The sequence below is a fragment of the Periplaneta americana genome, chromosome 13 (assembly GCF_040183065.1).
Source record: "Periplaneta americana isolate PAMFEO1 chromosome 13, P.americana_PAMFEO1_priV1, whole genome shotgun sequence".
Classification (NCBI taxonomy): domain Eukaryota; kingdom Metazoa; phylum Arthropoda; class Insecta; order Blattodea; family Blattidae; genus Periplaneta; species Periplaneta americana.
Window position 1 is genome coordinate 73,676,986 of NC_091129.1, and position 23,215 is coordinate 73,700,200.

The window sequence follows — 23,215 nt, forward strand, 5'->3', positions numbered from 1 at the left end:
CGGTCATAGTAAACAGTACTGAGTTAGTGAGTATAGTACGTTCCAGAAATATATTCCCATTTTCCAGTGACGAAAGAGCTTTCTATATTGAATCATATTTTCGCACAGGTGCTGTTGTCCGTTCGCCTACGTCGCATCCCAGTTTCCTCCACCCGCTTCTGCTCGCCCCTGTGTGAAGGCTAGTGGCTGGGCTGTCTTAGCTCTTTTCTCAAAACAATAATTTCTGTTGGACGTCTACGTAATATTATACAACTGTTTAAAATAACTTAAATAAAAGGGCCTCGTTAAGTAATTAACTGTCACGTGATTTCCCCCCTTTCTACGATCGTGCGACAAAACCACTTGGACGGACTGTAGATAGCATGTCTGAGTAATTTTATCTGTGGGGCTCGGGCAGGCGTGAAGATTGAATTACAGTACGTAAGGTACTCTTTTATAGAATAGCTACAGAATTATTTCAAAATGAGTTACTAGTACGAAGGACGAAACTGCTAATTGAAATTAGGTACAATAGTCTATAGTGAAATAATATGCACAAAAGAACTGAAGCCTGTATCGAAATGAACGACCACCATTTTCAAAAATGTGTTTAAATATCCATATTAGTCCACACCTGTGGAGTAACGGTTAGCGCGTCTAGCCGCGAAACCAGGTGCCCCGGGTTCGATTCCCGGTCGGGACAAGTTACCTGGTTGAAGTTTTTTCCGGAGTTTTCCCTCAACCCAATATGAGCAAATGCTGGGTAACTTTCGGTGTTGGACCCCGGACTCATTTCACCGGCATTAGCACCTTCATCTCATTCAGACGCTAAATAACCTAAGATGTTGATAAAGCGTCGTAAAATAACCAACTAAAATTTAAAAAAATCCATTTTATGATTATTTTTCAATTTAATTTCATTCTCTACACTATACAGTATTGTACGTTAATGTGCTGTAGATAATATAATATACTCATACACTGCATAATGAATACGTCCAAATGGATAGCTAAGTTAGTGAGTAAAAACATTTATTGTTAATACAGTACTATACTTTGATTAAACAAAAACCTAATGAAAATTATCAAACTCAAAATTGCGATATTTCCTAGTTTACGTAAATGGATGAACTATATCTCTTCCCTCTTATAGCTAGTAAAGTGATTTATTTGTATTTTACGCCAGTATCATCGAACTCCAGACGTGGAAGGGAGTAGCAAACGCTGTTTCCGGTTCTCAACCGTTAATCCAAAGATATAGCCAGGTTAATATTAGAAATGTTAGTAAAAATAAAATGATGTCCCAGTACAAGCGGTCCTAAAAATTATAAATTTTAAGTTTCGTTTCTTTACTAGGAGAGTATGATGGACTATTTGAATACTTCCTTACAACGGGATATTCTTTACTGATTCGTTAAATCTCTGCGTGAATATTAGCGTGTCACACACAATAGGAGGGATATAGAGCGCAAGTGAAGCAGAAATTGACTGCATCGTAATATATGCAACTTGTCATTTGTGTCTGGAAATTAGTGACAGGTTTGATGATCGTATTCACTAATCCTCCGAAGCTGCAATAATACTGCTTCCCAGCGGGATCAGTGTGCACCAATCCCACTTTATGACTTCGACACATGCAGCCATAATTACAAGAGCATCAGCGAATTCGCGTTCTTCATTTCAAGTAACCACCTCACTTGTCATATCAATTGACAAGGCGCGGCATTGCACATGTGTTACGTTTCTGTATACAGTGTGTTCTGAACATGTATTGGAAGAGATTTATTATGAACATTGACGAAACATTTATTTTACTAGAAGAGAGAATAATGAAGCAGATTTGCAGTTTTATTTACCTTGATTTTACATATACAGAGTGATCCGAGAGATATAACAAAAAACTCTGTGACTTGAGAACAGTTTCTATTTATTTATCTGTGAATGCATTCCAGAAAGATGGGAGTTTTAACATTAAAACTCAACGTGCCCACATTGTGTACACAACACAATTTACATCATGTCATCTAACATCTCACTGTCATTTCTTTTAATCTGAGACAATCTTTGATTTAGGATTATCAATGTTCTTGGGTGACTGTGCATAGACATCATTCTTTACAAAACCTCAAACTATGAAATCGGGTGGCATCAGACCTGGAGAATTTGGAGGCCACGTAATTGATTCATTTGACCGCAGCAGTTCATGTCAAATTTTATTGAGAAATTCACCAGATTCTTTCCCTCAATAAGATGCTGCACCAAACTGGTGGAACACGGTGTCCACTTGGTTTATCCGTCGCAGCTGTGGTAAGGAAAACAAATGAGGGGGTCAGAAGGAAAGGGGTACAAGTGACATTTCTAAACACATGAATTAAGTGCGTACAGGACAAGCTGAAAGGTTTAACATTTTAGGGCAAAGGGATACATCTTTTAACTACATCACACACTAAAATTGAAATACAAAATGTCACGGAATTTACGAAATTTTAAGTAGTTTCAACCACATTTTCTTACAAATAACTTAAGTGCACTTATACCCCTTTGCTTCTGACCCCCACAAATGTGATTCATTTCTGGAGATTCACAACGCGTAATACCTAAACAAGTTTCTTGTAAAAGGAGTACAGTTTTAGATAACGTTGACAAGTTATGCATAACATAGCCATCTCTGAGAAAACAATGCGTGTAATCACCTTCGCATCTAACGGTCCGAGACAAAATCCGATGCAGTATGCTGCCGGTCTTAGACTCTACTTGGGACTTTTTCAAGTCATTTTAATTTCATTGCAGCGCTAACGATAGCTTCGGTTTTAAGAAAACTCCTATGACTAATAGTGTATGGCCAGTTAACAGACACACTTTCTTTAAACGTACGAAACCACAACATTATCGACTTCTATTTAGGATCTCTCCGAATACTATGTAATGGAAAAAGCAACTTTGAACTGATATCACAATTCACATTCTGTAAAAACACTCATTTAGCTTGTTGTCTGGCATCACTTGTTGCTTAGAGGTGATATTATTTTCTTTTGTTCGCAATAAAAATGATTCAAAATCCTATTTCTCTACGTCATACTGAAACTAAAATAACTGTAGTACCACTTCTGGTATAATTTTATTGCAATTTTATTTTATATTCCCAAAGAGATTAGACTGTATTATTTAAGGGGACACTATACTGAAATTACTAACTTCCACGTTTACAAAGCCAAATTCACAAAACTTTTATCACTGGTATATCTGGTTAATAATACATGTACAGTAGTGGCAAAAAAACCGGACCGACCCTTGTAGCTGATTTCAGAGTCACAGATTCAAATTTTGCTAATCACAAAACACATTCATCTTGTATATTAATTGTAACAATGACATTTTTTTGCATTTGTTCGATTCTTACCGTCTTTTGTTTCCTTCAGTGCTTCAAACGTGCAGAGAAAAAACTTTGAGAGTTTTATTTTCATCTGGCGTCAATATTACATTTCTACCTCTATTCGGCAAAGATAACTGCGTATTTTTACATTAAATAGCAGTACATACCCCTGGCTTCACTATCCATATTGAAATTACCATAGTTTGACACAATACACAGCACAGGATTCTTTTGTATCAGCTACAGGGGTCGGTCCGTTTTTTTTTTTTTTGCTACTACTGTACAAAATGTCATCCCTCTATGATAAGTGAATGGCATGTGGTTTTAATGTAACACTGTAGGAGAAAAAAAAGCCTTTGTTGTAAAGAAAATGGAAAGTCAGACTTTTTCATTATCAAAGATGTTGCAAAATGCAACTTATTGGTGCGCAAAGATACTACAGATGGTAACAACGTCTAATGGATTAAAATGAAATGGCTTAGGTGCGAATCAGCTGAACCAATGAAAATTAAATTTCATCATTCTCTAAATGAGTTAGAAGCAGTTTTTCCAAAATTTATAAATGGAGAAGTAGGCACTGAGAATGCTTTTGGAGATGGCCTACTAGCACATTTTTGTTTAGACAAGATAAATGTAGAGTCATAGTGGGCCAACTCCAAGACTGAAATACGTGTAATTTCATGATGATATAATTAGGGGAAAATATGTTTTCCTTTTTATGTCGTATATATAATTTCATTACTACCTTTATAATAAATTATATTAATAATTACTGATTAATATGCATTAAATGAATTATTTTATGTATTTAACATTACCTCAATTTTTCTCAGTTTAATGAAAATGGCACTTGACTCACTTTGGTTTTTAGTCCTTCATATTATATAAAGGATGTCTCTAAATTAGACCGACAAAATTAGGGAGCAGATAGATAACCTTCGTGGAAGCATATTTTGTTAAAGAACCCATGGACTGCGACGTTTCGTTTCATTGCAAGAAGGCGGGAACGGATAATCACTTTTTTGAGTCCAAGAGGGGTGTGTCATTACTCCTATCACTCGGTTTGTTTACGTCCGGAGCCCAGTATCATTTGGTATCGATTACAGCACGTTTGTTTACTTCCATTGGTACGACCTCTTATTCGTCTACGTAATTTAGCACTTGTAGTACTCTCATTCTGTTGTAATGTTCAGTACAGTTTAATGCGTCGTTGGTTTCGTTTTTCTGTACGTATTTTTTCTTTGTTTGGATTAACACACAGAATCATGTGACACAGAATCGCTTGTTATTTGCTCATACCTACTTACTTTATTCCGACCTGTAATTCCTTCTTGCACTGAAACGAAACGTCGCAGCACATCGGTTCCTTAACAAAATATGCTTCCACGAAGGTTATCTATCTGCTCTCTAATTTTGTCTGTCTAATTTAAAAAACCCTGTATAATACATTGTGTAATGTATTTATGTATGGTCGTTCGATGGGGGAGTAGTAATAACTACTGAAATTATTTCTTTTATTTAGAAATATAAAAACACTCTTTTCTGAAACTCCATTTAATTTAGTTTCATGTAGGCGAGAGGTTAATATTAGTGGTGCGTGCAGAAGCCAATATGCCAGTCCATTTAAAATTGAAATCCACTGGCTGTCCCTCGAAGCTACAGCCGCGGTGGTGGGGATGTACACAAAACACCAGGGTCATTGCATTTCATAACATCACACCCAAGAAAACAAAAAGTTAGATGGAGTTGTTATTGGTAGCTGGGGGTAGAAGTTTCGGGTACGACTCCAGACTTCGCTAGACCTCATTAGCCCCGTAATATACCCCCTAAAATCCAATCATGGACATCAACCCCCCCCCCCTCACTTTCTAACCCCTCGTTCCCTCAGGGCTTATTGGCATTCAAAACGTCTCACGAAAAGTTAGCCAGAGTAATCCTATAGGCAAGGAGGTGTAGCGCCTGGAATTGGCAAACAACCCTACAATGCACGTCTCTCAAGTCGTTACTTGGGCTAAAGATGGACTGAAATTAACTTATTTTACTTCGGGATATTCTTCTCTCCGTTGTCATCGATTGCAAATCTCTTGTGCTTCGCCAGCATTTGTATGCATAATATTTCCACTCTGTCAAAAGAAGGAAGAAATGCATTATCTCATAACGTGAAGAGTGAAGTTTTCTCATGTGACTACGCATCACATCACAACAGTTAGGGAGGAAAGCTTCTGCCACTCCGCACAGGGCAGAGATGAGAAGTTCTTAACATTTCGTCTCTGTTTTTAAGCCTTGTTCGCTTTTCAGTGTTTACTGGGTGTGCGCTTGAAATTCTCCTGTCTACAGTTTGACTTGAAGTTAGAAGAGGTATGGATTGGACTTTTCCCATTCCTGTTGATGAATAAAGAATTCACAGTTTTCCGAAGAATGGTTCTATCTTCTTCAGGTGAAAAAGAGGAATGGCTTGTCTAGGTTTGACTTCGACGTAGGTTTGACCCGGAACGGATCCGTACACTTAGACAGTTTCGCCCATTGCGCGTCTTTATATGAGGCGATATTTCTCCAAGTCAGGTGACCTGGGGGCATTCGTGAATCTGATGCTGATAGGTGGGGCATCCTGCCTCAGCCCCTGATAGAGCCAAATCTCTCTTTGCGGGCAAGTAGCCTTATAAGCCACAGGGGCCCGGAGCCTCAAGCCCTTTCTGATTAGCCGACGTTGACAGGTGGGCCATCCTACCTCAGCTCCTGATGGAGCCAAGCCCCGTCCGCATGCGAGTAGCCTGATGGGCCCCAGGGACCAGGAGCACTAAGCGCTTTCTATATCAGCATCGGAAACCCTAAGACTTCACCTCACCCCATTTTTACTATTGCGGATGATAGATGAAATTAGGGGGGGAAGTGAAGTGTTGGTGGAATGATAGAGAGAAACGGAAGTATCCCGAGAAAAATCCTCTGCCACGTCTGTTTTGTCCATCACACATTTCATCACGACCTGACCGGGGATTAAATCCGGGCCGCCTGGACGGAAGGTCAGCGATCTAGCACTGTATCCGCCATAGACACGGCGAGAAGAGGAATGAGAAGGTTATCCTCTTCGTTGCAGTCCTTACAAACAGCTATTAAGTGAAGTAGAGTACAGTACGATTATTTAGTTTTTGACAGTCGCCGGCGATATGCGCCTGGATCAGGCGAGTCCATTTAGTTACCCCAAAGGGTGTTGGGTTAGTCACTCGCTTCCCTTCGGAGCCATTGGATGTCATGCATGCGGTAGAGCGGTATGTTTCTAGTACAATTAAGCTGTACTGCATTTCTTTACCGATCGCTCGCCCTTAACTCTACTCCGGAACTCTCCCCACTACTCCTATTACTTCCCCTCGTTCGCGTCTCCGAGCTGTCAGGACTAAATAATTGGTCTGTAGCTATTTGTAACGATCTCAACGAGTATAACTGTCTTCGCACCCTTCCTTTCTCCAGGATCAGTAAAGCAGAATAGCTGTCTGTAATGATCCTAACGAGAAGAACATCCTTCTTAGCTCCCTTATCTTATCAAGTAGAATAGATATTCTTCGAATGTAGGCTTTCCCGCCTGGCATCAATGGGGTTAAAAGTTATCCGGGCTAATAGGCCGTGGTCTACTGGCGATGTTACGACCAGACGTTTCGTCTACAACTGCGGCAGACATCATCAGTGGCGAGGCACTCTGGAACGGTGGCGAAGTGCCCGGATAACTCTAACCCCAGAATAGATATTATTTGTAACGACCTAAATGAATAGGATGCTCTTCCAGCTCCCTTTTTCAGGGTCAGCCAAGCAGAGTACTTTCTTCATTGTAAAACATAATAAAAATTTGGATGTCCGAAGTAACACTCCGCTGATTCCTTAGAAACCGGAACAGATCTCATGACCTAATCTGTGAAAACAGTAATGATGATGATGATGATGATGATGATGATGATTTATGCCAGATGAGTAAGGCATAGAATAAACTGACATCCTTCATTAACTCTTGTGAGAGACTAGCAAAAACGTAGGATCCATCTTCTCTGTAGTAATAACACTAAATAATAATAATAATAATAATAATAATAATAATAATAATACTTACTCACTGGCTTTAAAGGAACCCGGAAGTTCATTGCCGCTCTCACATAAGCCCGCAATTGGTCCCTATCCTGAACAAGATTAATCCAGTCTCTACCATCACATCCCACCTCCCTCAAATCCATTTTAATATTATCTTCCCATCTACGTCTCGGCCTCCCCAAAGGTCTTTTTCCCTCCGGCCTCCCAACTAACACTCTATATGCATTTCTGGATTCGCCCATACGTGCTATATGCCTTGCCCATATCAAACATCTGGATTTAATGTTCCTAATTATGTCAGGTGAAGAATACAATGCGTTTAACTCTGCGTTGTGTAACTTTCTGCATTCTCCTGTAATTTCATCCCTCTTAGCCCCAAATATTTTTCTAAGAACCTTATACTCAAACACCCTTAATCTCTGTTCCTCTCTCAAAGTGAGAGTCCAAGTCTCTCAACCATAAAGAACAACCAGTAATATAACTGTTTTATAAATTCTAACTTTAAGATATTTTAACAGCAGACTGGATGATAAAAGGTTCTCAACCGAATAATAACAAGCATTTCCCATATTTATTTTGTGTTTAATTTCCTCCCGAGTGTCCATTTGTATTTGTTACTGTTGTTCCCAGGTATTTGAATTTTTTCACCTCTTCAAACCATAAATTTCCAATTTTTATATTTCCATTTCGTACAATATTTTCGTCACGAGACATTATCATATACTTTGTCTTTTCGGGATTTACTTCCAAACCTATCTCTTTACTTGCTTCAAGTAAAATTCCCGTATTTTCCTTAATAGTCTCTGAATTTTCTTCTAACATATTCACGTCATCCGCATAGACAAGCAGCTGATGTAACCCGTTCAATTCCAAACCCTATCTGTTATCCTGAACTTTCCTAATGGCATACTCTAGAGCAGAGATGTCCAAAAGGTGATTCGCGAATCACTGTGTAGTCACTATGCAACCTGCAATGTAATCCCCTTCATTTTCCCTCCTTCCCCGTAAGGCACCCTGACTGCCATAGCATGTGCTTGATACAGTAAACAAGGCAGTGGCGGGCGTACTGGATGTATAAGGTGGTTTACGAATGTCTCTGTCCAAGCCTTCGACCTCCAAATGTAATGTAGAGTGGGAACTTGAGTTTGTTTGCTTTGAAGGTGGTGATAATATACAATGTCTTATATGTTCCAAGATAATTTCCGGCATGTTGCATGGCATTCGCAATATGCTGAGTAGAAATGTATTATTGATTATTATAAATATTATCATATTAGCGTTATTGGATATTATATTACCATTATGCTTATTATTATTATTATTATTATTATTATTATTATTATTATTATTATTATTCCCTCATTATTCCAGGAGTAGATTGGGCAAAAGAACTGAGTAACCAACCTGTTAAATAATCATGCTCTGCATATTGACGTTCCTGCACCTGACATGACAGAAAAAGAATACTTGTTAGTTAAACTGTGTCATGGGAGATAGCCAAATCTCTCAAATCATTTCAGGAAAGCGAATCTGTAAAAACATGCATGGTTAAAGTCGCAGAAATTTTGTGCCCCAACGAATTGCAACACTTTCGCAGTTTACTCCTTTCTCGACAAACTGTTGCACGAAGAATTGAAATATCTAACGACATATCTAGGCAGATTGATGTCACAATTCATAACTTTGTACATTTTTCTCTCGCTTGTGACGAAAGCAATGATTTGATAGGTACAGCTCAGTTATTTGTATTTATACGCGGTGTTGAAAAACATATTAATGTTGAGGAATATTTATTAGACCTGATTCCTTTAAAAAGTAACACCATTAGAGAAGAAATATTCAATGGCCTTTGCTCGTGCGTACATAAACATAATTATTATTTACAGTAGTCAAAGCTAGTGTCCATGGCAACTGATGGAGCCCGTTCCATTGTTGCCGAGAAAAAGTTTAATGATTGGCAGACTAAAAGTGTTTCTTAACGAAAGAGGTGTATCAGATTTCTACACAGTACATTGCATTCTTAATCAAGAAGCGCTTTGTGAGAAAAGTTTGAATTTTCAGCACGTCATGGCTGTGGTGATACGTAATATAAACAAAATTCGAAACAGCGCGAAGTCAAGATGTAGGACCCACATGACGGACCAGTGTGTGATGTAACTCCGGATTTCATTGCAGTATAGTTGAAACAAATACTGTATATGAAACTGAAGAACGCTAATTTCAGCAGAATACATTTCATTCATTATTATACTTAGACTTAAATATATTGGTTTATTTTTACATCAGAGTAATGATTATTATGTATTTAATTTCAATTTACAAGGGACTTGTAGTTCCTAAAAATTGTTTATTTTCAAAATGTTTTGAATTTAATGGTTTATACTACGAGTAGTTGTCATATTGTTTCAATGTCTATAGTTTGTTTATATATTTATTTGTATTTTTATTTGTGTTAATTAACAAATTGTGATTTGCATCGAGTAAAAGTACACGAACTTCCCCAATGATGTCTAGCGTACAATAAACCCGCCACTGTTCTAGTTAACACACCTGTCGCTACCCACATCTTCAACCCTCCCACCCTAGGTCATGAGCTTATGCAAGTAGCGTCTTGCAAGTGATTCGGCGCAGACGATCCTTTTGGACGCCCATGCTCTAGAGGAAGGTTAAAAAGTAAAGGTGATAATGCATCTTTAGCCCACAGTGAATTGGAAACGCATCTGACAGAAACTGACCTATACGGACTCTGCTGTACGCTTTACTGAGAAACATTTTAATTAATAGAACTAGTTTCTTGGGAATACCAAATTCAAAAAGAATATCCTATAAAACTTCTCTCTTATACTCCCATTTTTTCTCCATTATCTGTCGAATACAAAATATCTGATCAATAGTTGATCTATTACGTCTAAAACCACACTGATGATCCCCAATAATTTCGTCTACATATGGAGTTAATCTTCTGAAAAGAATATTGGACAACATTTTGTACGATGTCAACAAAAGTGATATTCCTCGAAAGTTACATAATATAATATAATATAATATAATATAATATAATATAATATAATATAATATAATATAATATAATAATAACAATAATAATGTTTTATTTATTCTGGCAATGTTAAGGCCGCAAGACTTTTTCTTTCACCCAGAGACAGAAGGCCTGTCTTAGTTCTGAAAAGTGAATCTGTATGATAAACGGATATGCAGGTTGTAATGGAATGACGTTTCATCAATTTTAAGGAGATGTGAAGGATTATATGTATGGTGAATATATTTATTAAGGCATCCATGATCGGAAATGTGACATGACGAATCCACAGCGCTGTTTTTGTGATGGAGAACTCTCCACGTATTAGGTTCGCAATACCTATTACCCGGCAAAGAGAACTTACGACGCGGAAAATACGAGCAACAACAACGTTGTGACGTTATTGTATCGTTAACATAAGCAGACAGTTGGTCAACTGCAGCGCTCTGACCTACAAGGCGAAGTCGGAAGTTCGCCTCGCCTGGTAGTACAGTGTGATGTCATGTTTCTCCTGCAGAGTGCAGAATGTAAGCATGCTACAGAGTATGAGAAATAAAGTTGTGATTGACACTGCGTGGGCGAACTCTCATGTGTGGAGGTTCGGCATTTTCTACATGTCATAAAACTCTTACCAGATTAAAAAAAATAATAATAAAAATAAATAATAAATAAATAAATAAATAAATAAAAATAAAAAAGGACATTTTAAATTTTTCAGTACTTAAAATGGGGGGAGGGGGATTGGGCACTACTGGCACATTATACATTAAAACTAAATACCAAATAATCACAATATAAGTACTTGGAATAAATAAAACCCAGGACTGAAGTGTGCAATATAATTATTGAGTATCAACATCATCATTAATAATAATAATAATAATAATAATAATAATAATCATAATAATAATAATAATCATAATAATAATAATAAGTTCTTGAAATTACATAATGTTTTTTATTTCGTACGATTAGTAATGACATTAGGCATACTTATAACACTATTAAGGCTGCGGATTCGCTATTTCTCATTTCTGATGTTCGGTTCCTTAATAAATAATGTTCACCATGTCACACTCTAAAACCCTTTAAATTTATAAAACGTAATTCCTTCACACACTGTACCCCGTGTTCAGTTTTGAGTAGGAACTTCCGACGCTTGTGATTACTTTCAAGACGTGATAGGTTTGTTTCCCGAGCCTATTCATAGACAGACGATTTTCCCGACTTAATAATTATATTTGTTGTACTATCGAATGCCTGAGTTTCGCGCTTCATATTATTTTTAATTGTTTTAAAAACGTGTAGGCCTATTATTTTGCCACTTGAACAAGAAAATATTGGATTTACATGTTAACAATTCTGAGAAAGATTGCGTCGAGAAAGTTGCTGGAATTGTGGTCAATTGTCCAGAAATTTATTTGTACGCATTGGTAACATCATAACGTGACTGTTTTCCAACTAAAACTCCTATGCGGAAGTAAGTTTCAAGAATATGTTTGTAATGTTCTGTTGTAACATTTATATCGCCCTCAGGAAATGTTTTGAAAATTAAATGAAATTTGGTTGTAATAATAACATGGACGAAATTTACGTCTTGTTTCAATACACGGCTGCATCCATTTGTTGATAAAACAAAATAACAATACTCTATATCAACAACAGACATGGCCTACATCGTTTATCTACGCCTTTAGGATAATCGCTCCATCATGATGCCCTATGGATATATTGAAACCATTGCCTGAAGCTCCGTTTCAAAATTGAACACGGGGTATAGCTGCAGAGAGAGCTGCATCGTATAGGAATGGGATGGGTATGGGAGAAAGGAGAGAATAACAGGAGGAATGTATGGCGTAATGTGAAGATGCGTTTAATTGATATCGAGAGGCAAGAGATTGAGCTCCAATGTTCGGAAAAGTAATCACTACATTTACAATCAGATCTCTTGCTTAACTGAGGGAGGTGTGACTACATAAACTCTTGTAACAAAGGCAACAGAGCAGGTTTAGCTATTGGGGGCATGGAAGGGTAATAAAATTGTCAACGAATAAGAGGAGCGTCTTTGTCCGCTTTGCAAAGAAAAGGAATCCTATAAACATATTTTATTACAGTGTGTCGAATTGGAACATGTACTGAGAAAATATCTACCACCCTCGATGCTAAGTCAGAATAGGAGTTCGCTTGCATGTCTTGACCTCATGGGGAATAGAGAATGGGAACAAAAGACTGGATTGTTCCTTTTGAAGGCGAGAAAGATTGGAACTTCAGCTCTTGAAGTTTGTGACGCGAACTGAGGAAGGGATAATAGCATCCACCCAACTGTACACTTTTATGTCTTTTAGGTTAGGATATATTATATAATGTGTTTTATTGTGTCATTTCCATTTTAATATGTGTGTTCTTTTAGAGAGTAGATGGATGTAATCATAGGTGGGAGGGACCTACAAAGGAGGACTTGTTTTGGGTACAAAGCATGTACGGTCAGAAGACCCGTGCATTGAATTTTAGAGAAAATTATGATAATATAAAATCTGTATATATAATATTACTCAATAAATCCATGCATCTATCTATCAATTCAGTACTACGTTTGAGTAACCGATTTAACGTTTTTTTTTATTGTGAATTGAAATAATAGCTAAGCAACTGTTTGTTTTAGTGGTGTATTTCATTGAGGACATTAAGGAACATTTTGATCACGAGTTTGTTTTATACATCTTTCTTCAATCGCTTCTAAGTTCGATAATTTCTGACTGTTACGCAATTGAAGTCTGACATTTTTATCGACTGTGAAATAATTACAGTGTAATCGCTTATGGCATGCGATTGGCTGGTTGTCTGTAGTTAGTTCGGAGCTCCAAGGCGCGTTGCTGAATATCAAATATATCTATCAACCACACCTATAATATCCACAAAGCTAAATAACACGAGAGAACACCTTAGCATATAGATGCGCCTTAATGGATTGGAAAATGTAACTTGAAATTCTCTTGGCCTGTGAACCTCTGACATTTAGCCGAGCTCGTATGTTGAATTAGTGGGATGGAGCTTCATGTTAACACCCTGCGCAGCATTGGGAGCACACACACTTCTGTGGAAAATACTTGATATCTCCAGTCAGCCTGTCTGTCGGTATAAAACGTTATCTGGATTACTGCTACACCTGCTACTTGATATAGCGTTGATTCATCTTCAAGTAGAATTTCTTGTGAGCGAAGGTAATGCGGGAATAGTTTCATCGGGATGCTCCAGTACCTATTCTGCATTAACATCTAATAAATTATGTAATGTTAACACAATCGTTATTATCACTCATTTTCCCTTGAATAGAACTGAATCTTAAGAGTATGAATATGTACTGATATACATATACGGAGTAACCTAAGTCAAATACGAAACTAAATGTTATGTACCTCAAATGTAATTAAAATCCACAATAAAGTGTACCTGCAGTACAGTACATCATTGTGATTTATACAGGGACATCATTCTATTTTTACTAACATTTCTAATATTAATCTGGCTATACCTTTAGAGAACCGGAAACACAGTTTGCTACCCCCTTCCACGACTGGTGTTCGATGATACTGGAGTAAAACACAAACAGTTCACTCTACTAGGTATAGGAAGGAAGAAAAGTAGTTCATCCATTTACGTAAACTAGGAAATATCGCGATTTTGAGTTTGATCATTTTTATTAGGTTTTTGTTTAATCAAAATACAGTACTGTATTAAGAATAAGTGTTTTTACTCACGAACTGAGTTATCCATTCGGACGTATTCATTATGCAGTGTATATCATACTGTCTACAGCACATTAGTGTACAATATAGAGAACGAAGTTAAATTGAAAAATAATCATTATATGGATATTTAAACACATTTTTGAAAATGGTGGCCGTTCATTTCGATACAGGCTTAAGTTCTTTTGTGCAAATTATCGCACTATATACCATTGCATCTAATTCCAATTGCCAGTTTCGTCCTTCGTACTAGTAACTCATGTTGAAATAATTCTTTACCTGCTCTATAAAGGAGTACGTACCTTACATACTGTAAATTCAATCTTCACTTCTGCCCGATCCGAAAAGATAAAGTTACTCAGACATGCTATCTACTGTCCGTTCAAGTGGTTTTGTTGCAGAGTCGTAGAAAAGGGGAAAATCACGTGACAGTTAATTACTTAACGAGGCCCTTTTATTTAAGTTATTTTAAACTGTTGTATAATATTACGTAAACGTCCAATTCCTAACAGAAATTAATGTTTACATAAAATAGCTAAGACAGCCCAGTTTTTACAGAGGAGCGAGCAGAAGCAAGTGGAGCAAATCGGGATGCGACGTAGGCAAACGGACAGTACCTGTGCGAAATTCAATATTGAAAGCTCTTTCGTCACTGGAAAACGCGAACATATTTCTGGAACTTACTATACTCACTAACTCAGTGCTGTTTACTATATGCGACCTTGGTTCTGTGTGGAGGACGGTTGAACTTCATTAGTAGAAGGGGTGGGAGTGAAGTACATTCAAAAACTCAGGTACAATAAAAATTGAAGTAAAAATAAAATGATGTCTCTGTATATTTTCTCTGCAGCACGAATTATAGTGAACACGAAACAACTATGAGCATGGGATAAGCCAATTGAATGGTCCTTGAAGCGCACTGTTGCCAGAGATACAGCGACACAGCGAGAGCTACAGAGACGGAAGATAGTAGCTGCTCTTTATTTAGATAACGTTGCAGCAATGTCAGTAACAGATTGCAGAATAGCGGACACATCTAGCCCTGCTTCATGTTCAAAGTTGTTCTGCGTTCACTATAGTATTGATTTTTATTATAATTGTTATTACTGTCCCTTATTTCACCAATGAAGTAACCGAATAATGAAGTATTGTGCGTGAAAAATTCATTATAAACTTTCATTTGCTCAATCGTTTAATGACTTACCAAACATGCGTCTCGCCCAAGTTAGGAAAGATACGCATCCTGTGAACCTCTATGATGCTCTAGCTTCAGTACAACAAAGAAAGTGGTATCACTTAACAGGAACTCAAATTAGATATTGCTAGAGGTTGTTACCACTTTACTTTCTCAAATTAAAATTGTTGCTTTCGTCAATTCTTACATTTTTACACAATGGTATATTGAATAGTATCACAAACTGTGATCCACCCTCAGCTGAACTCCTAGAGCGTAAGCTTTCCATACTGGTAACCTAGGTTTAAATCCTGTGGGCCCATGTAGAATTTGTGGTGGAAAAAGATGATGGTAGGTTTTAGCGAGGTACGATTAAAACCGACTACTGCCCCATTACTGACGGAGACTTTGCTATAAACTTTAAACTTAAAACGTTACTGCTTCACAGACACTACTTTTAATGAAATATCTAAGCCTATATTAGAACAATCTTCGATGTAAAATTTTAACTTAAAATGTTACTGAATCAGAGGCACAACTCTTCACTTGTTTAAGCGTATATTACAATAATATTTGATATAAATGTTCAACTTAAAATGTTACTGTTTCATAGGAACCGCTGTTAATGCAATGTTCAAGCCCATATTACGATAATCTTTGTTCATTTTAAATTAAAATCTTACTGTATCGAAGGCACTACTCTTAATAGAATGTTTAAGCCTATATTACAAAATTCTTTGGTGTAAAATTTTAACTTAAAACACCGGTGCAACTCTAACACAGGTACTGCCCTAAATTAAGTGTTAAAACCTATATTACAATACCCTTTGCTATAAAATTTAATTTGATAAACATTTATTACTTATTAATGGAGAAAACTTCATCCTGGCACCGGGAGTCGAACCCAGGATCCTCAGCTGGGCACGCTAAGTGCTTTTATTATCTGAGCTATGCCGGCCAAACTCTTTTCCATTATGTGATGACTACACAATATTGAATAGAGGACGGCGATGTTCTCTAATAAGAATACACATAAACATTGGTAACCTGAAGTTAACTGTACTTGTTTAGGAGTAAGGAATCTGTTGTAGGGTGACCCTGTGGTGCGCGTTACTTGTGTTTGTGAGCAGGGTGTCTACTGAAGGACACGTGACGTACTTACTGTATTCCCCGTGTATTATACTTATTCCAATGTTGTAAGACTAAGAAAACGGTCTTTACTTATTACTTAACTTGCTATCTAACAAAGCAGCCAGCCAGGCAATCAAAAAACGAATCACATAGCTAGTACCTCATTACATCGCGTTAGTGTGTACATTTTTGGAGAACTATCAAGCGTTAAATACTAGAGATTAATGAGTTATATATCAGAGGGCGAGTGCTGGACACAGGCGACCATGCCCAGTTTAACACTTGCTGAATATCTAGTGTGGGGTACATGCTTGCTTTGCTCTGGTAGGATTTAATGTAAAGCTCTGCCCCCGGTGGCAGGCAACGTGCACCATGGACACGTTTAACTTCTTTTCCATTAGCGTGCATGTGAATTTAATGAAATTGGAAGGGCTGTCTGGGGACAGATATGTGCATACGGGGACGGGATTTAGAATCTGCTTTCCCACAGGACTGGAGCAGTAAAAGAGAGAAAATGTAGACCGCTGGAAAGAGACCTTAAACGTGTATTATTCAGGGCCTCAAATTGTTTACAAAGAGTCGTATTTCTGTTCGAGAGGGTTTCTCTAAAAGGGGTTTAGTAACTTTTATGTAGTTCGGAGTTGAAATGTCACGCAAATTCTGGGATTCAAGCCGCAGGAAAAAGAATGTTGTAGCGTGTTAGTTTCCATTGTATTTTCGCTCGTTTGAAGCTCAGTGAATCTCGGAAACTTCATCTGTCGCTGAGAGAAGCACGTAGACTTACTGGATAAAAAAGGAGAGAGAGTATATTGCAGATTTCATCAATACATACAGTATAATATATTTCTGCAATTCATATCAATTTTTAAAAGCCGTTCTTAGTTTTCAAGTTACACAAATGAAATATGTATAGTTTTACATACTCGTTCCATAGCATAGGCCAGGCATTTCAATTGATGCCCACAGGAGCAAGCCTGGACGCTTTACAGCGGAAGAGACAGACGAAAGAGGTGGTATATGCCGCTTGGTCAAGCTATGGGATGGCCAGCACTGATTCAATAGAAAAAAGGGAAGAGAACTTATTAAAACTGTATCCATGTTATTATTTAGATTTGCCTGAGAAGTATAAGTGCATTATAAGAATGTAAGGTTTAATTTTAATGCTCATTTTTTCACAAATTTGATTTTTTTATTCAAAAGAAATATTTCCTCAACTTTTCGTATGCAAAAATGAAATTTTCAGATACAGGCCTATTTATTTAGTAACCTTACACAATGTTTTCGTAAATCTAATATACCGTATATACGTATTACTGAAGATAGTGTGTTGAAATTTTTGAAAATATTCGTATGGAAATTGTTTGTAAGGAAATGAATTAATTAAGCAACTACTGTTACATCATAAGCAAAAGATACGTGCCCATGTGCTGTAAAAATGTCAGCTCTATAGCTTCAGCAGATTTCGAGAAAATAATTTAATATTCTGATGATAGGAAGTTGCTCACAAATATCACCTTAAAAGCATAATGAGATAAGAGTTTTGTTATGTAATATTAGTTACACTTTAAACATACGAGACAGCACCTAGGTAACTTTGCTTTGTACTGTAATATTGTTTTGATTAGTTTATTGATTACTTTTATAAGGCTAAAGGTACAATCAATATAAATTCCAACTTATCATGTCATACTCAATCTCTTTCTTTGGAATATCACTTTCTTTCATCCACTTAATACAGTATAGGCCTAATATTATACTGCTATGGAATTTAAGTGAATATTCCTTCTTAACTCTCTATTATGTTATTAAGATTTAAAACACAAGTGCAATATTAAGAAATCAGTGTTAGTACTTTTGTTTTACAGACAATATAGATAATATTAAACAGAAAGAAGCCATACAGTATAAAAATAACGACATAAAATTTCACGTTCCGTTTGAAATTTGTGCACCACTATTTTCTTAATCCAACAAGTTGCTTATTCATATATACAACCCTTCCTCTTTCCATACTTAGCGCTTGCTGCCCGCGCACGACATCAAGGTCAGAAAAATGTGCTTGCTTTGACATCACTGGCGTAGGTGCACAAAGTTTAAATAATATAAATACAGTAGAACCTTTGTTATCCGTGGTAAAGAAGGGGGTGGACTGAAGGGTTAATCGAAAACATCGGATAATCCATACCATAAAAGATTTTCGTAAATTTAGTGAATAATACTTACACTTTTGTATTTTCTTGCATGATTTTGTATTTAACGCGCTAGGTAGTGGGTCAGAAGTTCACTAGTTTAAGTCTGGTTGTCAGTGAATGGTTTTTAAGGGACAAGGAAACTTTGTAATAGCTGTCTGTGGAATGAAGAGAATAGTGGGGATCTCGCGTTCTAGACTTACATACTTTATACACTTTGTCCTTAATTTGTATTACATTGTACACATTTGTAACCCCAGTCTCGTTTTCTGATGCGAGATATATCACAGGTTCTCTTTCCCCAAACCATTCAATAATTTGCACTTTGTTCGATATTTAGCACAACATGATTTCTTTTCATACCCGTGCAAGACATTTTATATATAAGTTAGGGTCTATAAAGTACAATTAGAACAGTAGACCATAATAATGTGTGAGGGTAAATGCTTCTAATAACACTCTCTAGATAAAACGAGCTAATATAATGTACAGTACTTAGTTCATATTTTTCTGTAATAAAAAAGCGAGAGAAAGATAGTCGGATAATCCGCCAATCGGTTCATAGAGTGATGAATAATCGGGGTTCTTCTCTACCGTAAAACGGGATGTATCCGATCAAAGTTTTCATTTTTCTAAGCGTTAACCATAATATAAGGTTACATCAACGAATAGGAATTATAAAGAATGGTCTGTTTTCCTGCGCGCATGCGCTCCATTAGCTTAAATTTCATTTTCAAACGCTAGAGGTTATTGTAATCGTGCACCTGCGAATGGTGGAACAGCAAATCTGCTGAAAAATATTTATTTCTGCTGTCGGCTGCAGGAGCGATATCAGCATCAACTCTAGGAAAAAGAACAGAAGCTCCCGTTGATGCAGATAGAGCTGATTTGAAGGCCACTGAAATAAGGCACTACTACATCAAGGGTACCGACGCGCAGTGTTAATACTTATAATTCCCTGTACGCTAGTTACATCCTAGTGAAGCGCAGATTTAATTTTATAATCTCCTATGTTTTAGAATTCTATCTACGGAATGTAAATATTCTCTTTTGTTTTCAACTTCATTTTTAAAACTTTTATTATCGGTCAATGTCACCTCAATAGGAGAAGTAAATCCGATCACACATTTTTTTATCATGTAAAATGAGATAGATACAACTGAATCTGTGAAAACAATAATTAATTGTAGTTTTCAAAAATTTTTAAAGAATAATTATGACAACACATAATTTTAACAAGATCATAAATAACTTGATCAGTATCGTAGAATTCAATACTTCAAAAAATGTATATTTTCCACCTGCCCTTCTTCTACTTCAGTGGCAGGATACATAAAAAATGTATCACTCTCTCACACTTTTTTTTCGGAGAAAGTTCTTCTCATACATGTCTTCGTCTATTTTTCTATCCACTCTGCCAATAAAATATTGTATTATCTTCTTAGTGGAGTATCTTATAATAGAGAAATAATTTTCTGATATTTTAATTTTATCAGTCAGTGTTGTGTAAGGGACCTCATATTCTTCCGAAGTAGTTCTAATGCTTAATTTTCCTAATCTTAAAACATCACCCTATTACAGGGGGAAAGGAATTGGCCACCCTATCCCATTATCCCATGGTCTACTTGCCTCATGACTGATGCCTTATTTGTGTTAGTTAAGAGGTTCAAACCTGTTTTCGGACAGTTGAATAAACAACAACAACAACCCATTACAAAGGTACACTGAGTTTCAATTGGACTTTCTTGTTGGACTTAGCTTCTTTTCATATACCTACATTTTTGAGTTTAACCTACAACGTAACGAAAATTAAATAGAGGAGCATAACAAGTAACAAAACTAATCCGTCATGAATTACCAGGTTCTTCCTTATATGCGCGCGTGATCGGAATTCACCTTCCAGTAAGTATAGCAACACTACATTAAAAAGGGCATAAAATAAAAACGTAAGGAGTTTTATCTCTATTAGTTTACACTAACCCTTAACTCTTAAATTAACAAAGTATCCTATAGGGTACAACAGGTTAATAAGTTATAAATGCTGTGATATTAATAGAGCAATAGGAAAAAAATTGGTAGGAAAATTAAAATTTCACAATACCACAGTCTAGTATATACAGTCACGAAGCTCAATACGTAGGGAATATGCATCCATAGATAGTTGCTAACCACTAGGATCGCTACTATTGCCTCATATAAGACAATGCGAAATAGTACCAGCACAGTCTATTGTTCCTAGTACACTCAAGAACTCAAGCTTCGTGACTGTATATACTAGACTGTGACAATACTATAAAATTCTACAGCATATAAAATATGGACATTGCGATAGTTGTTTTCTTTACAGTCCGTCAATGTTTAGATAAGATAAGATAATAACTGCCTCCCATTGGAGGTAGCCCAGAAGGACTCGGTATACTCTCCTACATGAATTTTACAGTATTAAATGTTTACATAAATTTTGTAGAAAGAAAATTAAAATAAACATATATGAATATAAAGTGAATAAAAAAAATTAAACAGAGTGAATATGATGACTCAGAAATTGGCAAGAGCGTTTCAAAACTAGTGTGAGAAATGAAGTTTTGCCAATTTAAGGGTTAAGAGACTTGTATGAAATTAAATATTGTGTTACTTACTCCAGCGGTTTTTTAACCTTTTTCTACATGTGGAACACTAATTTAACATCCCTCGGCACACTCATATAATCTAAAGCTGTGGTTTCCGACCAGAGGGGAATTTTGAGGATTTTACGAGGGATGAGGACTATAAAATACAAATAGGCTAAATGAGATAAATAAATGCAATAATGTATAAAACAAAATATTTTCATTGTTATAAGCATTATTTTTGAGTCAAAAGAGAGGAGAAAGATAGTGTGATGAACGTTGAAAGGGCGCATGGGAAAAAAAAAAGTTTGAGAAAAGAAACAAAAAACATATTGTTCACTAATGGAACAAACAATATTTCATTTTTTTAAGTTTATGATGGAAATATGAAATTTATTACAGTAAAATATTAGTCTGATAATATTATGGTATTATGAATGTTTTCTTTATTCAGTAGGTTATTTTACGACGCTGTATCAACATCTCAGGTTATTTAGCGTCTGAATGAAATGAAGGTGATAATGCCGGTGAAATGAGTCCAGGGGTCCAGCACCGAAAGTTACCCAGCATTTGGTCATATTGGGTTGAGGGAAAACCCCGGAAAAAACCTCAACCAGGTAACTTGCCCCGACCGGGATTCGAACTCGGGCCACCTGGAATGTTTTCTTAATTTATTACTTTAGAAAATATGAAAACATAATATTATGTTTTGCCAAGGTATTTAATATATCATTTTTTCATAAAAACAAGTAAAATACGAACATTTTTTTTTAAGGTTGGTATGATATTCTAACTTTACGTATCTGGCAACTCTAGCTGCGCGACAGTCATTCTCTTCTCTGCCGCTCGTACATCTATACTATCTTTACTGAGTGTTAACATGTGCAGCGTTCTTGAAAGTTTCATCTTATGGACTCACTTTTTACTGTTCTTTACACTTTATTTTTACAACTTTTGCTACGATAATCTTTATTATTTTTCATTTTCTCGAGGCACACCAGCGGATCATTCGCGGCCGCGGCACACCGGTTTTTTTTTTATTTTTTTTTTAATTTAGACCGGCCAGAGGCCGTTTACCAAAGTTATCTATTTTGTTTTCTGTTTTCGTTTTTTTCATTTGTTTCCTTTGTTTTTACTTACACTAATACAAACACAACACCCATGCCCGAGGCGGGACTCGAACCCACAACCCTTCGGACTAAGCGATAGGGACATGCCGTGTCCCTACCGCTTGAGCCATCCGGGCCGGCTGTTGAAAATGGCTCACTTACTCTGTTAACAAAATACCCTATGTAGTGAAATACAGTACAAGTTTTCTACACGAATTATCTCACAAAAAAATGTGGCGTACTGCTCAATGACTGAATCACAACTGATGTGAAAGCCGACTTTGTAGAAATGATTGTAAACAGAAGACACAGGATATCAGGGAACAACAGAAGTCTCCTTCAGCCCATTTTGTTTGCGTACCGTGAAGCGGGAGATTTCAATTCGAATCGATCTTCAAATTTATTTTGCATCGAAGCGATACATTTCCGGACATGGGATCCTAATCAAAACTTTATCTATTTAGTCCCTTTTATAACCCCTAGAAGTTCATCATCATCAAATGCTCTTCGGATTAGGCCGTTGGGCCTGTTCCGTCACCTGAATTCAGCTGGTCCCTCCAACGCTGCTTCGGTCTGCCGATTTTCTCCTTCCTCTTGGTATATAGTTTAGGATATTTTGTGGTATTCTTTCTGGAGGCATTCTGATCACATGGTCGTACCAATTTCTTCTGTATGTATCTAAAATTGTAGTTTTGTTTTATATTTTTAATATGTTGTGAATGTCCTCGTTTCTTTGGTGATCAAGAATTGTATAACCTGCTAGTGGCCGTAACAGTCGCATCTCTGCTGCTTCT